This window comes from Pteropus medius, unplaced genomic scaffold, assembly GCF_902729225.1.
Source record: "Pteropus medius unplaced genomic scaffold, Ma_sr-lr_union100, whole genome shotgun sequence".
NCBI lineage: Eukaryota > Metazoa > Chordata > Mammalia > Chiroptera > Pteropodidae > Pteropus > Pteropus medius.
The window spans coordinates 422002-438915 of record NW_024342647.1 but is presented as its reverse complement, the minus strand read 5'-3'; the positions used below and the strand labels follow the sequence as shown (position 1 = coordinate 438915).

General features: G+C 45.8%; 1 protein-coding gene across 7 annotated transcripts in view; it reads right to left on the bottom strand.

Annotated features, from left to right (window-relative positions):
* The window catches only part of TTLL11 (tubulin tyrosine ligase like 11), a 210433-nt gene that overhangs the window by 81549 nt on the left and 111970 nt on the right, over window positions 1-16914 (bottom strand). The gene's annotated exons all lie outside the window — the stretch shown is intronic.

Below are 16914 nucleotides of genomic sequence, written 5' to 3'. Positions count from 1 at the left end.
ACACCAGTTTACCCACATGAAGGCTCTGAGGTTATCTGGTCTTTGAGGGTGTTTTTTTAAGCCTTTAGAGCCATAAGGGCATTCTGACGCACGCTTTGAAGTTCCCCTTTACTCACGTCTGCCAGGAAGTAGCCACGATTTTTCAGATGTGAAGAGCCTCTGCTTCAGGGAGCCCCGGTCTGGAGCCCACTGCCAAGGCTGGCCCTGGACAGGCCTGAAGCTGCCCATGTCCCATTCTCAACATGAGGCTTTGGGGCCTAGAGGGCCAGGCGCTTTCAAACTCTCACTGCCGTCCCCACGCTCTCTCCGCGGGGCCTCCTGGTCTCTGAAAATAACTCCTCTCCTCTCTTGTTCGGTGCCATACCGTTTACTAAGAATTTATTCATATTCATCGATTCCTTTCATTTTCAGAACAACCCTGTGGAGGGAACAATGGCCAGCATCTACTGTGCATTGGCCAGGCGCCAGGCACTGGGCTAAGGATGTCACAGATAGGAGGCTCCCCCCGCCGGCCTTCTGAGGGGGCACCCTTATCACAGCACGGCACAGGCCAGGAGTCTGAGGCTGGGGAGGAAGAGCAGCTAGTGCCTTGTCTCAGAGCTGGTCAGTGGCAGAGCGGGGTTTTCGGGTCCAATCTTCTGTCGGCAAAGACGGACCCTCCTCTTCCCCTGTCACCCACCGTGTCTCCCCTCAGTCATTCTCTCCACTCAGGCTGGAGCAAGAGGTTTGGCATCAGACAGACGTGGCACTAGATCCTACGGACTTAGCCGTGTTTAAGAGCACGACCGCGCGCCTCTGAGCCTCAGTCTACTCACCCATCAAATGGAGAAAATAATGGTACCTCGCCCTACGGCACTGTTGTAAAAGTTAATTGAAACAGCATTTACAAAGCTCTTAGTAACGACGTCTGAGGCAGAGCACATGCTCTGTGCGGATACCCCTGGGGGAAGGGGAGTGCCATTACCCTCTCGAGCTTTACACTTTCCCCTGGAATCTGGGTAGTTACTATTTTTGTCCAACAAATGTCAGCACCATGATCCTCTGTAAATTGCCTGTCCCTGAACTCTGCGATCCAGCTTTTTGGGTCGGTGAATCTCAAAAACAACACAAAGCAATTATGGAGTTCCTACTAAGTGCCAGACACTGCCAGGTAAAGAAATCTAGAGACATCCGGGGCCCCCTTCCTCGTTCCCAGGAAGTTCATAGCATATGGGTGAAAAGAAGGTATAGACACATAATTTTGATATAAAATGGTAAGTACTACCAGAACACAGACAATGGGCATGTTTCGAAGTTAGGAGAAGTCAGGGAAGAATCTGGGGGTGCGGGGGGCTGGTGCTTCGTCCCGAGCAGGACGCTGGCGGAAGTCTAGGAGCTGGCGGAGAAAGGGTTGAGCGCGTGTTCCGAGTGGAAGGAAGGGCAGCCGCGGCGCTGGGTCTTCAGTCGTAATTTGTTTGGTGTTGCAGTCGGGGTAACTGGGAGGCGGGAGGTGGTGGAAGATTCGGTTGGCAAGGTGACAAGACTTGGTCCTGGAAGATCTCACATGTTCTGTGGTATTGAGTTTGGATCTTACAGTAGAGGCCAATAACCCTCAGACTTTGGTGCTTAGGAAATCACCCAAGGAGCTCGTTTAAATGGGTGTCTCTAGCCTCAGGCCCAGAGACTTTGACATTATTGAATACGCAGTCCGGTCGGGTGATTTCAGTGGGCGTGCTCCAGGGACCACAGTCTTGAAGTGTGATAGCAGATGACTGATAACCAGGGAAGAGGGGGCGGGGAGGAGTGTGGGACACACGGTGTCTGCGATTTACAAAGACCGAGAAATCTGTGTCAGAGCCACCTCTCCATCAGGCCCTCCCTGATAAAGGCTACTACTTCTAGAAAATTTGATGCTATTTCTTTATAGTCATGATAGATTAAAGATTTTACTCAACTTTATGTATACATACAACACACATTTGCCATACTAGTATAAAATGACTCATTTCTTCTCATTTTGACACACACAAAAATTAATCTTTAGTCTACTAAAAACAATCTCTGTGATTCAAGTAGAACATGCACTTTTAGACAATTTCAGCTATCAAAACATAGCCTCCAAACATAAAGTGAGCCCCAAAGGCCCCAGAACTACAGAGCGTTTCCATAAAACTCGAGCATTTTATTTTAGGAGAGCCAGGGGCATTTGTAGCTTCTCTCCCGGCCAAAGAGTATGTATGAGAAATGTGCTAGGGAGGGCTGGTGAACAGAACATTAAAACCAGACACTGGCACTGCAAAGCAGAGCCATTCATGGGGATATGAGTTCATTCATTTGTTCCTCAAATCGGAGTTAGTGCTCATTCAGTGCTGGGTCCTGGGCTGAGCGCAGAGAACTCAAGCAAGGTCTCTAGGGCAACGAATCAACCCAATACGACAGGTAAGCGGAAGATGTGCCGGACAGGAAGCAGGAGGCAGGGTCTAAGGACCCACATTCTGCCCCTCTCAAGCTGTGTGACCCTCCCCCCCGCCACCCCCAGAGCCCACTTTGTTTCTTTGGGCATTTGTAGAAAAAGGGGGTGGGTCACAGTTCTTTGGGGGCAATTAGGTCTTATGGTTTGATGTTCAAGATGATGAACCTAACTCATCAAGAAAAAAGGTTAATATTACTGCAGTTAAGAAAACAAATATACGTAAGCTTTTGTAAAGATTTCCAATTTTAAGTGACTAAACTGTTAAATCTTGGTGATTACTGGCGTAAGTGCCTGCCATTTGAAAAGAATTCACCGACAGGGGATATCGCATTCCCCAAATGAATGAAAGGCAATGAGAGGTCAATAAATAGAAAAATCACAGAATCCTAGCATTAGAAGAGGTCCTTAAAGGTGACCCATTCTAATTCCACCATCTAAGAAAACTGAGGCCCAGAGAGACCAACTCTGACCACACAGTTATAAATAAGTTCAAGGCAAAAGAGAACTGAGCAGCAACGCTCCTAGCTGGACCAGGATGAAAGTCCCAGGTGTACCACGTTGCTGTGATTGGTACGTCATGGGGTAAAACACGCTATAGCAGTCACTGGGCTCAAGGTGAGAGAAAAAAGTGCTGAGTCCTTCGAGGCACTTGGCCTCTAGGAGCTTTTGCTCTCAAATAGTTCTAGGGCTTACACGAGTACACAAAAAGGATAATTTGGGGGGAAATACGGGTACAAACTGGTTCGATGTCTCAGTTCCACAATGACTAAAACCCTGTCCCACATCTTAAGACATGCCATTCAATAATAAAGTTTACGGCTGGTGATGAATGAAACTCAGCCCCGTATCTGTCAGCCCCAGAGAATGCTGGCCCTGGAAGACTACGTGCTGCAGGAGAGGAAACGACGCGCTAGGGCCAGCCCGCTGGCCAGCAGTGGCAGAATCCTGGGCCAAGGGTCAGAAGGACCAGAGGTCCTAACGCTCCCAGGTGCTGCTGTCACAAGGGCTTTATGGGTTACGAGAGTGCCAAGATGCCTCAGTCCTCGGGGACCCAGTGGGAACAAGGCCCAGAAGCATCAGGGAGAGCAGAGGGCATCTGTGTCCTGTGACTCCCCAAGTGGACTCCAGCAAGCAAGTCACCTTTCTCGCCTCAGGTCCCTCATGGGTGAATTCAGAATGAATACCACACACACATGCACACGCACACACATGCACGCACATGCATGCACACGCACTCACATACACGCACACACACACACCTCGCAGGGCGGCGTGGGGGTGGAAGGAGATGTGTGCGTGTGAGCAGCCAGCATGTCGTCTAGTGCAGAGTGGACAGTAGGGACCTGCTTAGGGCTTAGACTGTGGTGTCAGAGGACCTGGGTTTGAATCCCAGTTCTGCCACTCACAGTCAGGTGGTGCTGGTGGTCACTACACCTGTCTGCGCTTTGACCTTTGCACCTCTGAGATGGAGCTGAGATAGTCTCCACACCTCACAGGGCAGTTTTGCGGGTAAATGTTTTCAGGCACATAGTAAGTGCTCATTTTGCATTGTTGGGAGACGGCGGTCATCGGTGTTATAGGTATTATAATTCCGCACTGCCCCTCTTCCTACTAATTGAATTTGTGCTCCGCTTTACACAGTAAGGGGCTGGGAGGCACTCAAGCAGGGAAGCACAGCCAGTGGGTTGGAACCCATCTAATTACTCGTTTCATCTTATTCTACCATTAATTGGTAACATGGCAAGGTTCAAAGACCTAATGATTAGTATTAGCTTCCCCTGTTTGGCGAGGCCAGCTATCTACCCACTCCACCTGGCTCAGCCATTCAGCGGGAAATTGCCTGAGCGGCAGCTGTCCCATTTGTCAAACGCTGAGAGCATGCGGTAATGATCTAATGCGCCAGGGGCAGAGAGCACGTGCTAATGGCGATGAGCCACCTGACACCCTCAGAGCCCCTTGCAGGCATGCCACCCTCTCCCACATAGAAGGTGGGGGGAAGATGAGCGGCTGAAAGGTTAAGATTAGCTGTTATATTACCAGACTTCTTGTGTGAGGGGGAATAGTATGTCCTCAAGTTTCGTCCTCCCACACCACGTAACCCTTGTCTTTCCAGCCTTTATACTATTCAATCCCCCATATCAGAGAGAACTAAAATGCCCATGGACTATATAATCGGTTTGGTGAATGTTGGAAATAGGCTTCGAAACACTACAGAGTTACTTTCAGAGAACGCTGTCCCATCCGACCAGCCACCTCTCCCCATTTTCCAGAGGGTGTCACAGGTCCCACCGTACTCTCAGCAAAGAGATTTTGGTGCCGGCCCTGGCTCCTCTCTCGCCATCTTCCCTTACAGCTTTTCTCCGTGATGTCAGCACGCTCCAAGGGCCTCCTGTTCTACCTTCCTTACAGCACGTGTCCTGCTTGAGGAGCTCTGGCATCTAGGGGGCTGTGTATTCTACCGTCCCCATGACGAGCCTGAGTTCTTGAGAGCTGACCTTCATACACAGTCCTCATCTGTCTCCGCCATGCCCGAGGATGCAGCCAGGGGCTTGGCACAAAGTGAGCATCCTATATATACATACATACATACATACATACATACATACATACACACACACACACACATGCGTATCTAAATAAACAGAGACACACATGTGTATATGTCTATATTAGGAAATGAATATCATTCCGTATCGCACCTAATGTTTCCATAGAGTTAACGTTTGGTTTCCAAGGACACTGTCCTCTTCCCCGGAAACAGGCCCATCTCTTCGGCAGCTGCAGCCCTGCTTGGTAACAAGCGCAGTCTGGGCAGAGACCCGGCTCTCAGGAGGCACATGGATCAGGGTCTCAGAGCAGGCTGAGCTTTCGTGAACACCCAGCCCCTCATTTCACAAATGGGGAAAAGAGGCCTGCCCAGGCTCACAGCGGCCAGGAGAAGCTTCACTCCCAGACCTTCTCAATGGCAGCACAAATAGCCTGAGCTATTACAAAGGCTTCCTCTGGCAGTTCAAAAAGAAAATTTTGTCAATCCTTTTATAGTAGTATGGCAGGCTGATAGATCTAGATAACCCACTTTCTTTTTTTTTTTTTTTGGCAAAGGGAAATTGAATAATAAGGCTAATTCCCACTGATCCTGAGGATAGGTGAGGTCTGAGTTTATCCTTCAAAGGGTTGGGGCTCAGAGAAAAGATGACATACCATTAAAATGGGCAATTTGGCAGAGACGAAAAGTCAGCATACACTGCAGGGAATTCCAACTATAAGAAACAGAAAATCAGCCTCATTAATGACAAAATGCAGATGCTTTTCTTCCTGAGCTGGAAAAAAAAAAAAAAGAGTAAATTGCACCGGAGCCTGTAAAGAGGGATGTAAGTACCCTCTTAAAAATGTATGAAATCTCAGAGAAAAGATTGATCAACTGGTTCCCTTAGCATTGAAAATGTCAGTTAATTTTTCCTCTCTCTTGTATCAGACAGGTGGTGATTAATATAATACAGCAGACAGCGGAGGAGGTGGTACTTGTAAAACAGGCACAAAGGGGAGATGATAAAGGAGAGACATAACACGAGTTTAAATCTGAAGGCAGAGTGGAAGGACACGTATATTTTAACGTGGAGCCTGTGGACGGCAGGGAATGAGGATAGATACGATGGATGCCGGCGAAGGCTTTCCTGAGCTGTGAGGGGAAGAGCGAGTGGAGGTTAGGAAGGGAGTGTTGGAGCGCGGGGAACAAGCGTATTTCAGGCAGAAGAAACTGCACGAGCAAAGGCCTCGAAGCGGAACAGAGACAGGCTGGAGGAATTTGTTGACGTAAGAAACGTCCAAACACGTAGAGAATTTGTATGAGTTTATTTGGGCCAAACCGATGACAATTGTCGGGAAGTAAAATCTTAACAGAATGAGAAAACGCTCCAGAGAATGGCCAGTTTGCAGCGTATTTTATACGTTAGAATAAAAGGGGGAGACATAAGGAGGGTTCCATGAAATCCAACGGGGGTAGATTAAGGGAGGCAGAAAGCAAACGAGGGGAATCTCTGGGATTGGTTAAAAAGTAAAATGGAGAGACATATCCTTCTTTTACATGGGCGGGTACGGGACAGTTAATAATGAACATTTACAGTCCATAGAGATGGGATTCGGGAACAAGATAACAGTGAGGGGTTCTGCGGTCTCGATGCTTTAGTGCCCACGGTTGTGCCTTGAGGGGTCTGGAAAAGAAGATCACGCTGATATTTCAAAGGTATGTTTCTTAGATGCAGAAAGACAATAGACAGCTCACTCTGTCAAGGAAGCTACATGCCTAGGATGTGACCACCCGCCGTGACCTGATCCTAGTTAGGAATTTTTGTGTTCAGACCGTCCTATGTAGTTACTCTCGGTCTCTCAGTTTTAAGGCCTGCCATGCAGGCCCCTCTGAGCTTGTCAGGTTTAGTACGTGGCCCTCTTTTCATCCACAAACTGATGGAGTAATGGAAAGAAGGCAGTTTTGGGGGCAGTTCAGGGACTATTAGGAGTGATGTAAGATGAGGCTAGAGATGTGGATCTCTCGATTGAGCTCTGGATCAGTGGTTCTCAAACATTTTGGTCTCAGTATACTCTTACCAATCTGCCGATTTAGCATAATCGAAATTAAAATGGACAACTTTTAAAAAATGCATTTAAAAATAACTAGTAAATTCATTATATGTTCATGTAAATAACATTTTTTGGGATGTTTTCCCCAAAGTAACAACCAATAAAACAGCGAAGAGAGTAGCACTGTTTTATATTTTTGCAAAGCTCTCTAACGTCTGGCTTGATAAAAGATAGCTGGATTCTCATATCTGTTTCCACATTTGATCCGCTGTGATATGAAGTGTATGAAGAAAGTCTGACACATGCCGAATCCTGTCAAATGGCATTTCCTTAAAGGCCAGTCCCAATGTGGAAGCTGAAACCATGATAACAAACTGTCGCGCTCTGTTAGGAAAATCGATCCGTCTCTCTTGCACTCTGAATGAATCTTTTACCAGTGCAGAGTATTACAACATCATTTACAGGACATCTGGAAAGTACTGGTTTGTGCGGAGCTTCCAAATGTCCTGCAATTCGTTATACAATACCAGAAGATTACATTCATTAATATCACCACGGATCTCATCGGAAAAATCTTTAAATGTTGCAGAGCTGTTAAGCTCATGGTGGCTGGTAAAATTTTCTAAAATTTTAATTTTTTGCTTAAAAATTCTAACTTTATCATTGGTGGTAAATACTACTGATTGTTTTCCTTTTTTTTAAAAAAAAAGTTCATTTTTTTTTTCATTTTCAAGCAAATGTCTGTCAAATGCCCACATCTGAATAACTAGATCATTTTTGATGGAAAAAAACCAATAGTTCTATGACAAAAGGGACCAGTGCCCCTGGAGACCCAAACGATCCCACAAGAACATTTCATGAGACAAGCATCATGCTTCAGAAGTGCTTTAGCTTACTTGCCATTTCGTCACGCAGAATATTAAAAAGAAGTGCATTCGAAGGCTGAGATTTAACAAATTAATAATTTGTACTGTTTCCGCAAGGACTTTCTTAGGTGAACCTGGTTTTTTTGGTTTGTTTTAAACCGGCAGCGAACAACCCAGCGACTCGTACTGTCTGCTGCCACTGTCTTAAGCGGCGCCAAGAAGCCAGCAGTTGTACCGACCTCTGCTTTTATCCCATCAGGGCGAAAGTCAACACAATGAAGAGGCGAACAGTGTCTTAGTATTATTACGATGACAATAGTCGTGACTCTTCAGGTATCCTGCAAAGATCTTGGCGAACCCTGGGGGTTCCGAGGACCTCACTTTGAGAACCGCTGCTCTAGACGAGACTCGATCGCATAAAGCTTCGTCGGGCATTTCAAGTGGTTTTCTTTTTTAGCCGATGAGGAAGGGAGAAGCCACCGAAGTGTTTTAAGCAGGAACGTAACCCAGTTAGGTCTGCGTTTTGAAAAGATCACTCAGGCTACTGTGGGGAGAATAAGATGGATGGAGGAGAGAGCGAGTGAGGAGAAAATGCGTCATGAGAGTCCTAGCGCTTTTCAAACGGGAGGTGAGGGGGCCCTGGACGAGGCTGCTGTCAGCGAAGATGAGGAGAATGGCGGAATCCGCAGATCTTTGGGAGGGGAACACAAGAGGCTTGTCTCCCCTCACTCCTGCAGCTGACGACCGGCTCACTCTCAGGTATTCCAACAACCGCTCAGGTCGGACTTTATCCCGTCTCTCAAAGAACAGTTTACCAGCAAAGGCCTTGAATGGCCATGTTAGATTATCTGTTTATGTGTTTAATCGATGGTCATAAATTCTACTTCTAAAATACATAAAATTATGCGCTCCTGGGAAACCTGCAGCCACTTCCTTTATCCTCCCTTTCCGTTGCTCCATCTCTCCCTCCCGTGGAGTTCTAACCATATGTGATCTATCATCCCTCTCTCTTTCTCGATCAGCCCTCTCTTTGACGTGCTCACACCCCATTAGCCACCACAGGAGAGGTAAAATGCTTCTCCTAACTCTCCAGGGTCAGTGTCTGGTTCAGATCTCCTCGGATCTCCCTGGACCATTGCGACATTCTCTTGACTGGCATCATCCACTTAGCTTCCTGGCCTCCTTCAAGGCCCGCCTCAAATGTCACCTTCTCTGGAGAGTGCTTCCAGATCTACCTGGTAGAGCAAGTCACGTTCTTCTCTGAGCTCTGACAGTACCTTGGACTATCACCGTTTCTCACTTAGAGTGGATTTCATTGTTTCCATGGCAGACCTCGAGCTGCCTGAGGGCAGGGACCATGTCTTACTCCTCCTCTCTGGACTCTCTATGTCACTGCAAAGTATAGAGCAGGCTTCGTAAAACATTTGCTTATCTCTTCTTTTTCTATTTCATATAAACTGGAAATATAATTTTAATTACACTAACTCCTTGAAACACAATTCAGCTCCAATTAAACAAAGAGGTCTTTATTCACCAGTGAACCCAGAAATGTTGGCTAAAGGTAACAGAAAAACTAGAAGCTCATCAGAATTCCAATTGCCACAGAAGTGGGATATATTGGGGAGCCAATTAATTTCACAACGTTGAAAATTGATGCATTTAAGACTCTGCCATTTACATCCATTTTTCCCCATTAAAACATTTTAACTGTGCTGAGCCTGTCGTCACCTTGCTCGTGTGTTCAGAAGAGCGTTCACGTAAAGGGGACCTCACAGTTGCTAGATACAACCAGCGGCTTACTCCTTAGCTTCCAAAATTGCAGTTAATTTTAAGAAACTTTCAAGTCAAGCCACGTTCATTAGAGCGTGAGCCCTACAGAGGACGTGAACAGACGCTTCTCCCCAGAGGACATACAAATGGCCAACAAATACAAGAAAAGATGCTCAACATTGTTAGCTATTTGGGAAATGCAAATCGAAACCACAATGAGATACCATCACACACCTGTTAGAATGGCTATAATCAACAGGCCAAGCAATAACAAATGTTGGAGAGGATGTGGAGAAATAGGAACCCTCCCACACTGCTGGTGGGCCTGCGGATTGGTACAGCCACATGGAAAACAGTATGGAGGATGCTCAAAAACCTAAGAATTGATCTACCATATGATCCAGCAATCCCTCTACTGGGTATTTACCCCCAAAGACCTGAAAACTCATATCTATAAAGATATTTGCACACCAATGTACATAGCAGCGTTATTCACAGTGGCCGGGACATGGAAGCAACCGTAGTGTCCTACGATAGATGATTGGCTTAAGATGTTGTAGTACATATATACAATGGAATATTACTCAGCCTTAAGAAGAAATGAAATACTGCCATTTGCAACAACATGGATGGAACTCAAGATAATCATGCTAAGCGCAATAAGCCAGACAGAAAAAGTTGAAAATCACATGATATCACTTATATAAGGGATATAAACCTAAAAGCAACAAATGAGCATGGACATGGACAATGGACTAGTGGTTACCAGAGGACTACAGTGTAGTGGTTAGTAGTGCAGTGGAGGAGGAGTGGAGAGGTAGACAGGGTAAAGGGGATCAAATATATGGTAGCTGAAGGAAACTGGACTTTGGGTGGTGAACACACAAGAGAATATACAGATGTCAAATGATAACGTACACCTGAAAATTACATGATTGTATTAACCAATGTTACCCCAATAAATTTAATTACAAAAAAATGAGCCCCAAATACTAGCACACACCTTTCACATGCTTCTCAAGGAACTGGAGGTGGAAGCTATATTCTTCCTCTACCCTCTGCTCATGCTCTATCCACACACTGTCCATGGTGGGTCTCATCTCCAGCAATGGCCGCGACTACCACTGAGGTGCTAATGGTTATGAAATCAGTAACGACGATGACAAATGATGACAATAGTCAACACTTATTGAGCACTGACAACATGCCAGGTGCCCTGCTCATTTAATATATGTATATCTCTCGATCAGTTGTGTAGGTGCTGCTAACGCCTTCGTTTTAAACAGAGGAACTGAGGCTAAGTGAGGGTAAGTACCTTGCCCTGGTCACTGAGCTGATGGACGGCAGAGCTGGAGTTTGCGCCCATGTGGTCTGGCTTCATAGCGATGTTAAGGTGTTTCTCGTCTCACCTTTTTGACAGCCTCTAGACTACTTCCACCTGGAAGTCCCCCAGGTCACTTAAAGTTAACCTGTCCCAAATTGGGCTTCTTTTCGTCCCCTGCAATCTATTCTCCCTGCTGCATTCCTGACCTAGATTGATTGTTTCACTCTCGACCTCATCATGAGTGAGTTCTCCAGATGCTTCACTCGCCAGATCCCAGTGGTCCCCTGGCCTGCTGAGTCGAGCCAGGAAGGGTCTCACTCGGAGATCCCTTCTCTCCAGCCCCATTGCCAAGCTCCTTCGTTCAGGGTGTTCATTTTTTATCTGCCACCTGGCCATGTGGTCTCCTAGTACTCACTGTTCCAGTCCATCCTCAAGACAGTCCCCGAGGGATATGCGCCTGGGAACCATCAGCAACTCCCTCTCCCCAGCTTCCACTGGTTGCTCAGGCCAAAATCCCAGGAGTACCCTTGCTTCCCTTTCCCCTCCTTTCCTTCCTCCATGGTAACCAGCAGGAGTCCTGTCAACCCTGCCTACGAACGCACTCAGGGCTCTCGTCTTCTTCCCAAATTAATCTCCTATCAACTCCCCACCGGCCAAGTTTCCAGTCTCTTCTTTGCTTGAATTTAGTGTGTGCTTTCATACTTTCACGCCTTTGCATATGTGCTTCCCTCTGCCTGAGGCCTTCCCCTTCTCTGCCTGAAAAGTTTCTCTCATTTTGAAAGACGCAGTCTAGTGTCCCCTCATTCAAGACGGTGCGTGCATCTAAGCACCCTCAGGCAAGCGAACTGGTCAGTGTTCCCTCATCTTTTCACAGCCGTATTACGGAACCTGGCATGGTGCACCGTAGGCCCTCGGTTCTGGCAATCTTGAAGGTCATAGCATGAAACAGCGTGAATGGAAATAATAATCTCGATCACATGATTGTCACCAGGATGAAATTAAAGTACATGGCACATGTAAAGTACTTTGCATGACCATGAATCACCCTCTCCTCGAGGCAGGTATGAATTAGCACATCACTTAACTGATGAATGAGTCCAGCTGACCAATGAACGACTGGTTCGTTTCTACACAACGGTAAGTAATAGTCAATTTGAGGATTCACAAAGGTCTCTGGCTGCATCCCTCAAGACTGTCTAGGACCAATTGTACTCTAATTATCTGTGCACCTTTTTCTCCCTTCTCAAACGCAGGGATTGAGCAGCCCAGCTTTCCTTCTTAGGTATGCAGACCATAACAGACACTACGTTAAAGGTTTATTGAATTAATAAATGAAATAAGACCTACGTGGATTGATTCCATGGGCACAGAAAGACTCGCTACTCCCCTAAACACTTGCCTCGCCTATTTGTCGATACCCAAGTTATGTTCTCAGGAGGCAAAAACTTTTTGCTTTACAAGAGAAGAAAATTTACACCTCAGCCAAACGACAAATTGCTGTATTTCACAGATCTTTACATTGCTAGAAGATAGTCAGAATGGTAAATGATAAACCTACAAATGCCCAGAAGCCAGAGCTCGTATCTATTTGTCGAAGTGTCCGTGTCCCCCTTGAATATCCACAGAGAAGCTCAGGGAAGGGACCACGTCTCACTGTCCCCATTGCTACCCCATCACCGCCCTCCTGGCACCACAGCCCTTTTTTTCTACTTTTTCTTTCTGTGTGTACTTATTGAGTGTCTGCCCCTCCTTTGGGATGCAAGCTCCATGAGAGCAGACCTCATGGGTCTGCTTCCCAGCTCTGTCCCCTCCCCTAGAAAAGTGTCCAGCACACAGCAGGTGCTCAGAAAATGTCTGTTGAATAAACGAATGAATTATTCTATAAGCCTGCTCATCTCTTTTTTCATGTCTGAACAAAGAATAAAAATCTATCCTCATAAAAAGCTGACCATGAGAGTGAAAAAACCAAGGTAATGTGATGTTTTAAAACTCCCTAATCAAAAGTGATTCTGTATACAATCATCATTTTCCCGGAAGGAGGAACAAACTATGACCAAATTAACGAAATGATAAATCTAGCCTGGGAAGGCTGGTTACACCACGAATAATCACTGAAGAACTGAACCCTTGTCCTTGGGGTAATTTTAGAATTTGGAACATCACTGCTATATTAAGTAAGAAAATATTGAATTTGTTCCTTTAAGTGAACTCAGGTGGAATGACAATTGTCCAGGCCAGGGGAAGTATTAGCGGTATGTAATCTACATCTCTACTATATTTTTTAAGCTATATTTTAAAATTATGTTTATTATTTTCTAGATGCTATTTAAGTAAAATACAAATTCCTATGTCATAAAACATAGTCAATTAACCACAGGCAAGTGGATAAAATGAGCGCATTACAGAGAAGAGGTTGTAGCAAAGAATATGGACATGGGCCCAGCCTAGGGCTGAGCTGGACCATACCACTGTGCGACCTTGGGGAGTGACTCAATCCTCTCGACATCAGATTTCTTCTTCTAAAAACCAGGATTTGCAAAGATCCTGCGAGAATTCAACAAGACAATATTTGCAAAGCACCCAGCTCTGCCCTTGGCACCATACATAGTTATACGTAACAGTAACAACAACCGTCTCAGAAAAATGTGGCAGCAGCAAAGAACCAGATATGCTTGTTTTCAGGGTGAAAAAAAAAATACCATCAGGGATTCTTCATTGAATAAACTAGTAATTTTAGCAGCACGATCTGGAAGCCTGTGGTTTAACAAGCAACTAATTAGAAACTGGCACTCCCTAAGCTCTGAGTGACACCTGCATGAGAATGTACACACAGCGGGGAGTCAGGTGCGCGGACAGTCGCTGGCCGAGCTCTACCCGGAAAATACAGCTGACACCAAACCCCAGATGATCTCTTCCAATAAAATCTCTGCAAAATACTCGGGTTAATAATGTGAACCCAGGAGGTCTTCTGAGGTCTCATCGGTTTAATGCCACCAGGTATCAGACCATTCCTGCCAGTTTAGACTGTGAAAATAATAAAAACAGTAATTAAAGGGAAGTTATGCAAATGGAAAGGGCAGGAACACAAGATGGGATGGGGAGGGGATTTGAATGATCTGTTCAATGGACCAAACATAAATGATCCTCTTGCCTGGCCACTGATCATGTCACTGCTGTCCCACTCCTAAAAAGCCTTCCCTCTGCCCACGGGCAAATCTAAAGCTCCTTGGCTTGGCACTTAAGATCCTTTGTAATCTGAGCACTGCAACTTCCTCTACCTCATCCTGCTGCTTCCTATACCCCCCATCCTCCACCCACACTAAACTACTTAAAATTTCCCAAACGTACCCTAACTTTAATGTTTCCATTTAGGACCATACTAGAGAGAAACATTATTTTAAAAGCCAATGTCTAAGCCCTTTAAAGAAAGCAGTCCACTATGAACCACCATGAATAAGTCCTATCATAGACTTGTTCTCCCTGTGGGATTTCTGGAAATGACAATCACATTCCACTTAGTGGCTTGCCCAGAAGTTCTGGTTTAATTGATCTGAGGTGAGGCCCAGGCTGGGGCAAAGTTCCCTGGCCAACCTTGAAAATCACTGTTTTAGGTGTTTACCAGTGTCCACTCAGCCTGCTGCCTTCATTATGTCACCTGTTTGTCCCCTACAGCACTTGAATTTGGGACCCCTGACCCAGGTAGCCCAGCTCTCAAGGGGGGAAAAAATGAAGGCTGATGCCAGGTGTGCCTCGGTCAAATGGCCCTGTCCCCTCCACCCTGCTCTGCTGTCCCCTGCAGCAGGGAGCTCTCCAGCTGGTGGTTAAAAACCACTGATAGCTTGAAATCAGTTATCGTAGGAATATGTACACAACAGAAATAGGAAAACACTACAAATCAGGGTTGGTATTTTTTGGATTTTTTTTGGAAGGGGGAGTATTTGTTTGTTTTGCTTTTGGAAGCCAGTTTGCCAGCACATCTCTTAACCTCAAAGCACCAAGAAAAGAGAAAACGATATCAAATTCTGTTTCTTCAATTTCAGGAAGCAGGTGTGTAATGCATTGTAGAAAGATTTCAACTCCAAACAGTTAAAATTGAAGGAGTTTTGGGGTTTGGAGAGATAAACGTCAAATATGGGGAAAATATACACCTATAATTTTTATTAAGATGACAAATGAGTGCAAGTGCATTTCGTATCCTGCTATTTGCTGGGTGTGACTTAGAGTCGCCTAGTGGCGGTGGAAAAGGAAAATAAGAAATACTCCTATTTGTGACAACATGGATGGATCTTGAGACTACCATGCTAAGTGAAATAAGTCAGATGGAAAAAGTCAAGAACCATATGATTTTACTCACATCTGGGATATAAAAATGAAAGCAACAAACGAACAAACAAGACAAACAAACAAACAAAAACTCATAGACAATAGTATGTGGTTACCAGAGAGAAAGGGGGTTGGCGGGGAGGGGGAGGAAGAAAAAGATAAAGGGGGTCAAATATATGGCGACAGAAGGAGACTTGACTTTGAGTGACGAACACACAATGCCATATACAGAGGATGTACTATAGAATTGTACACTTGAAACCTATATAATTTTATTAACCGATGTCACTCCAATAAATGTGATTTTTAAAAAGTGTGGGACAAGGTGTTTTGAGGTACTCCCTGTCTCCGCCACTGGGCGCAGATGAGAAAATGTTCCCTGAAACCGGCGGCAGGCAGCCCTGTCTCTGTCCAGCTGCCTGGAGGTGTCGCATTCCAATACTGGACAGCTGATCAGAGCCTCCCGTTAATGACAGAAGGGACTCGCCCTCCGTGGTCTTTAGTGTCAGCAGAGCTCCGTGCCCTGTTTTTCCCTCACAGCGTGGCTCCTGTATCAGCATGGATTCACCGCTATAAAGCCTAGTTACATTGAAAAGGTACTTTCAGGAGATTGAAGGAGATTGTAAATTGAAAAGGAATAAAAGAAACTTCTGTTTACGGAGAGCCTACTTTTACGACGAGTCACTAACTAAGCTAGACACTTTCATATATGGCACTAGCACTGAAATTTATTGAACAACTATTACATGTCCAGCTCTATCCCAGGCCCTTAGCACCTTATCCCATTTAATCCTCTCGATAACCTTGTGAAGTAGCTACAATTACCCCCACATTACAGATGAGAAAACCGAGGCTTAGACAGAGACTGGATATTAGCAATAACAGTTGCCAAGGAAAGGGGTGCTCTGTTGGTTCATACCGAACATCAGTGACGTGGAAGCTGCCATGACATACATGCGCCTCCTTCCGGCTTTGAGAAGTCTGTCACCAAGGCTCCCAACGAAGAGACCAGGGCTTTGGAATGATCCAAACCTGCTCCCAATCCTGACTCTGTCGCTGTTAACGGTAAAATGCGGATGATAAAACCACCTAGAGCTGTGTGGCACAGACTAAACAGGAGAGTAGCTGGCCGTGGCAACACTTAACGAGTGCGATGTCGAGGATGATGACAGAGAAGGACGAAGAGGAGGCAGAGAGAAGCGATCGCACTGGCACGAACCCCCTTTCGCTCTTGAATGCACTTTCGAGCGCTGCTTCTGGCAAATGGAGCTGTTCCTTGAAGCCTGACAGCCGGGTAGCCGCTTGCGAACGCTCCACACCTGTGTCAAAGTCCCACTAATGATTTTTCAGCATAAATTAAATGGAGTGAACGCTTTCTAATGGCTGCTACAGAAGTACATGGCAGCTTCCAGGAGAATCCACAAAAATAGCTGAGATCAGAGGAATGGTCATGCTGGTGCATGGAAGTGTCTAATTAATTTAATTCCTTCCTTCCTTCTGGCTTGCGGATCTTCTGTGCAAGAGCTGATAGAAAAAAGATGACTAGCAAGCCACCGGGTACCCTCAGCCATTTAAATAATCCTACAATGGGAGGCACTAAC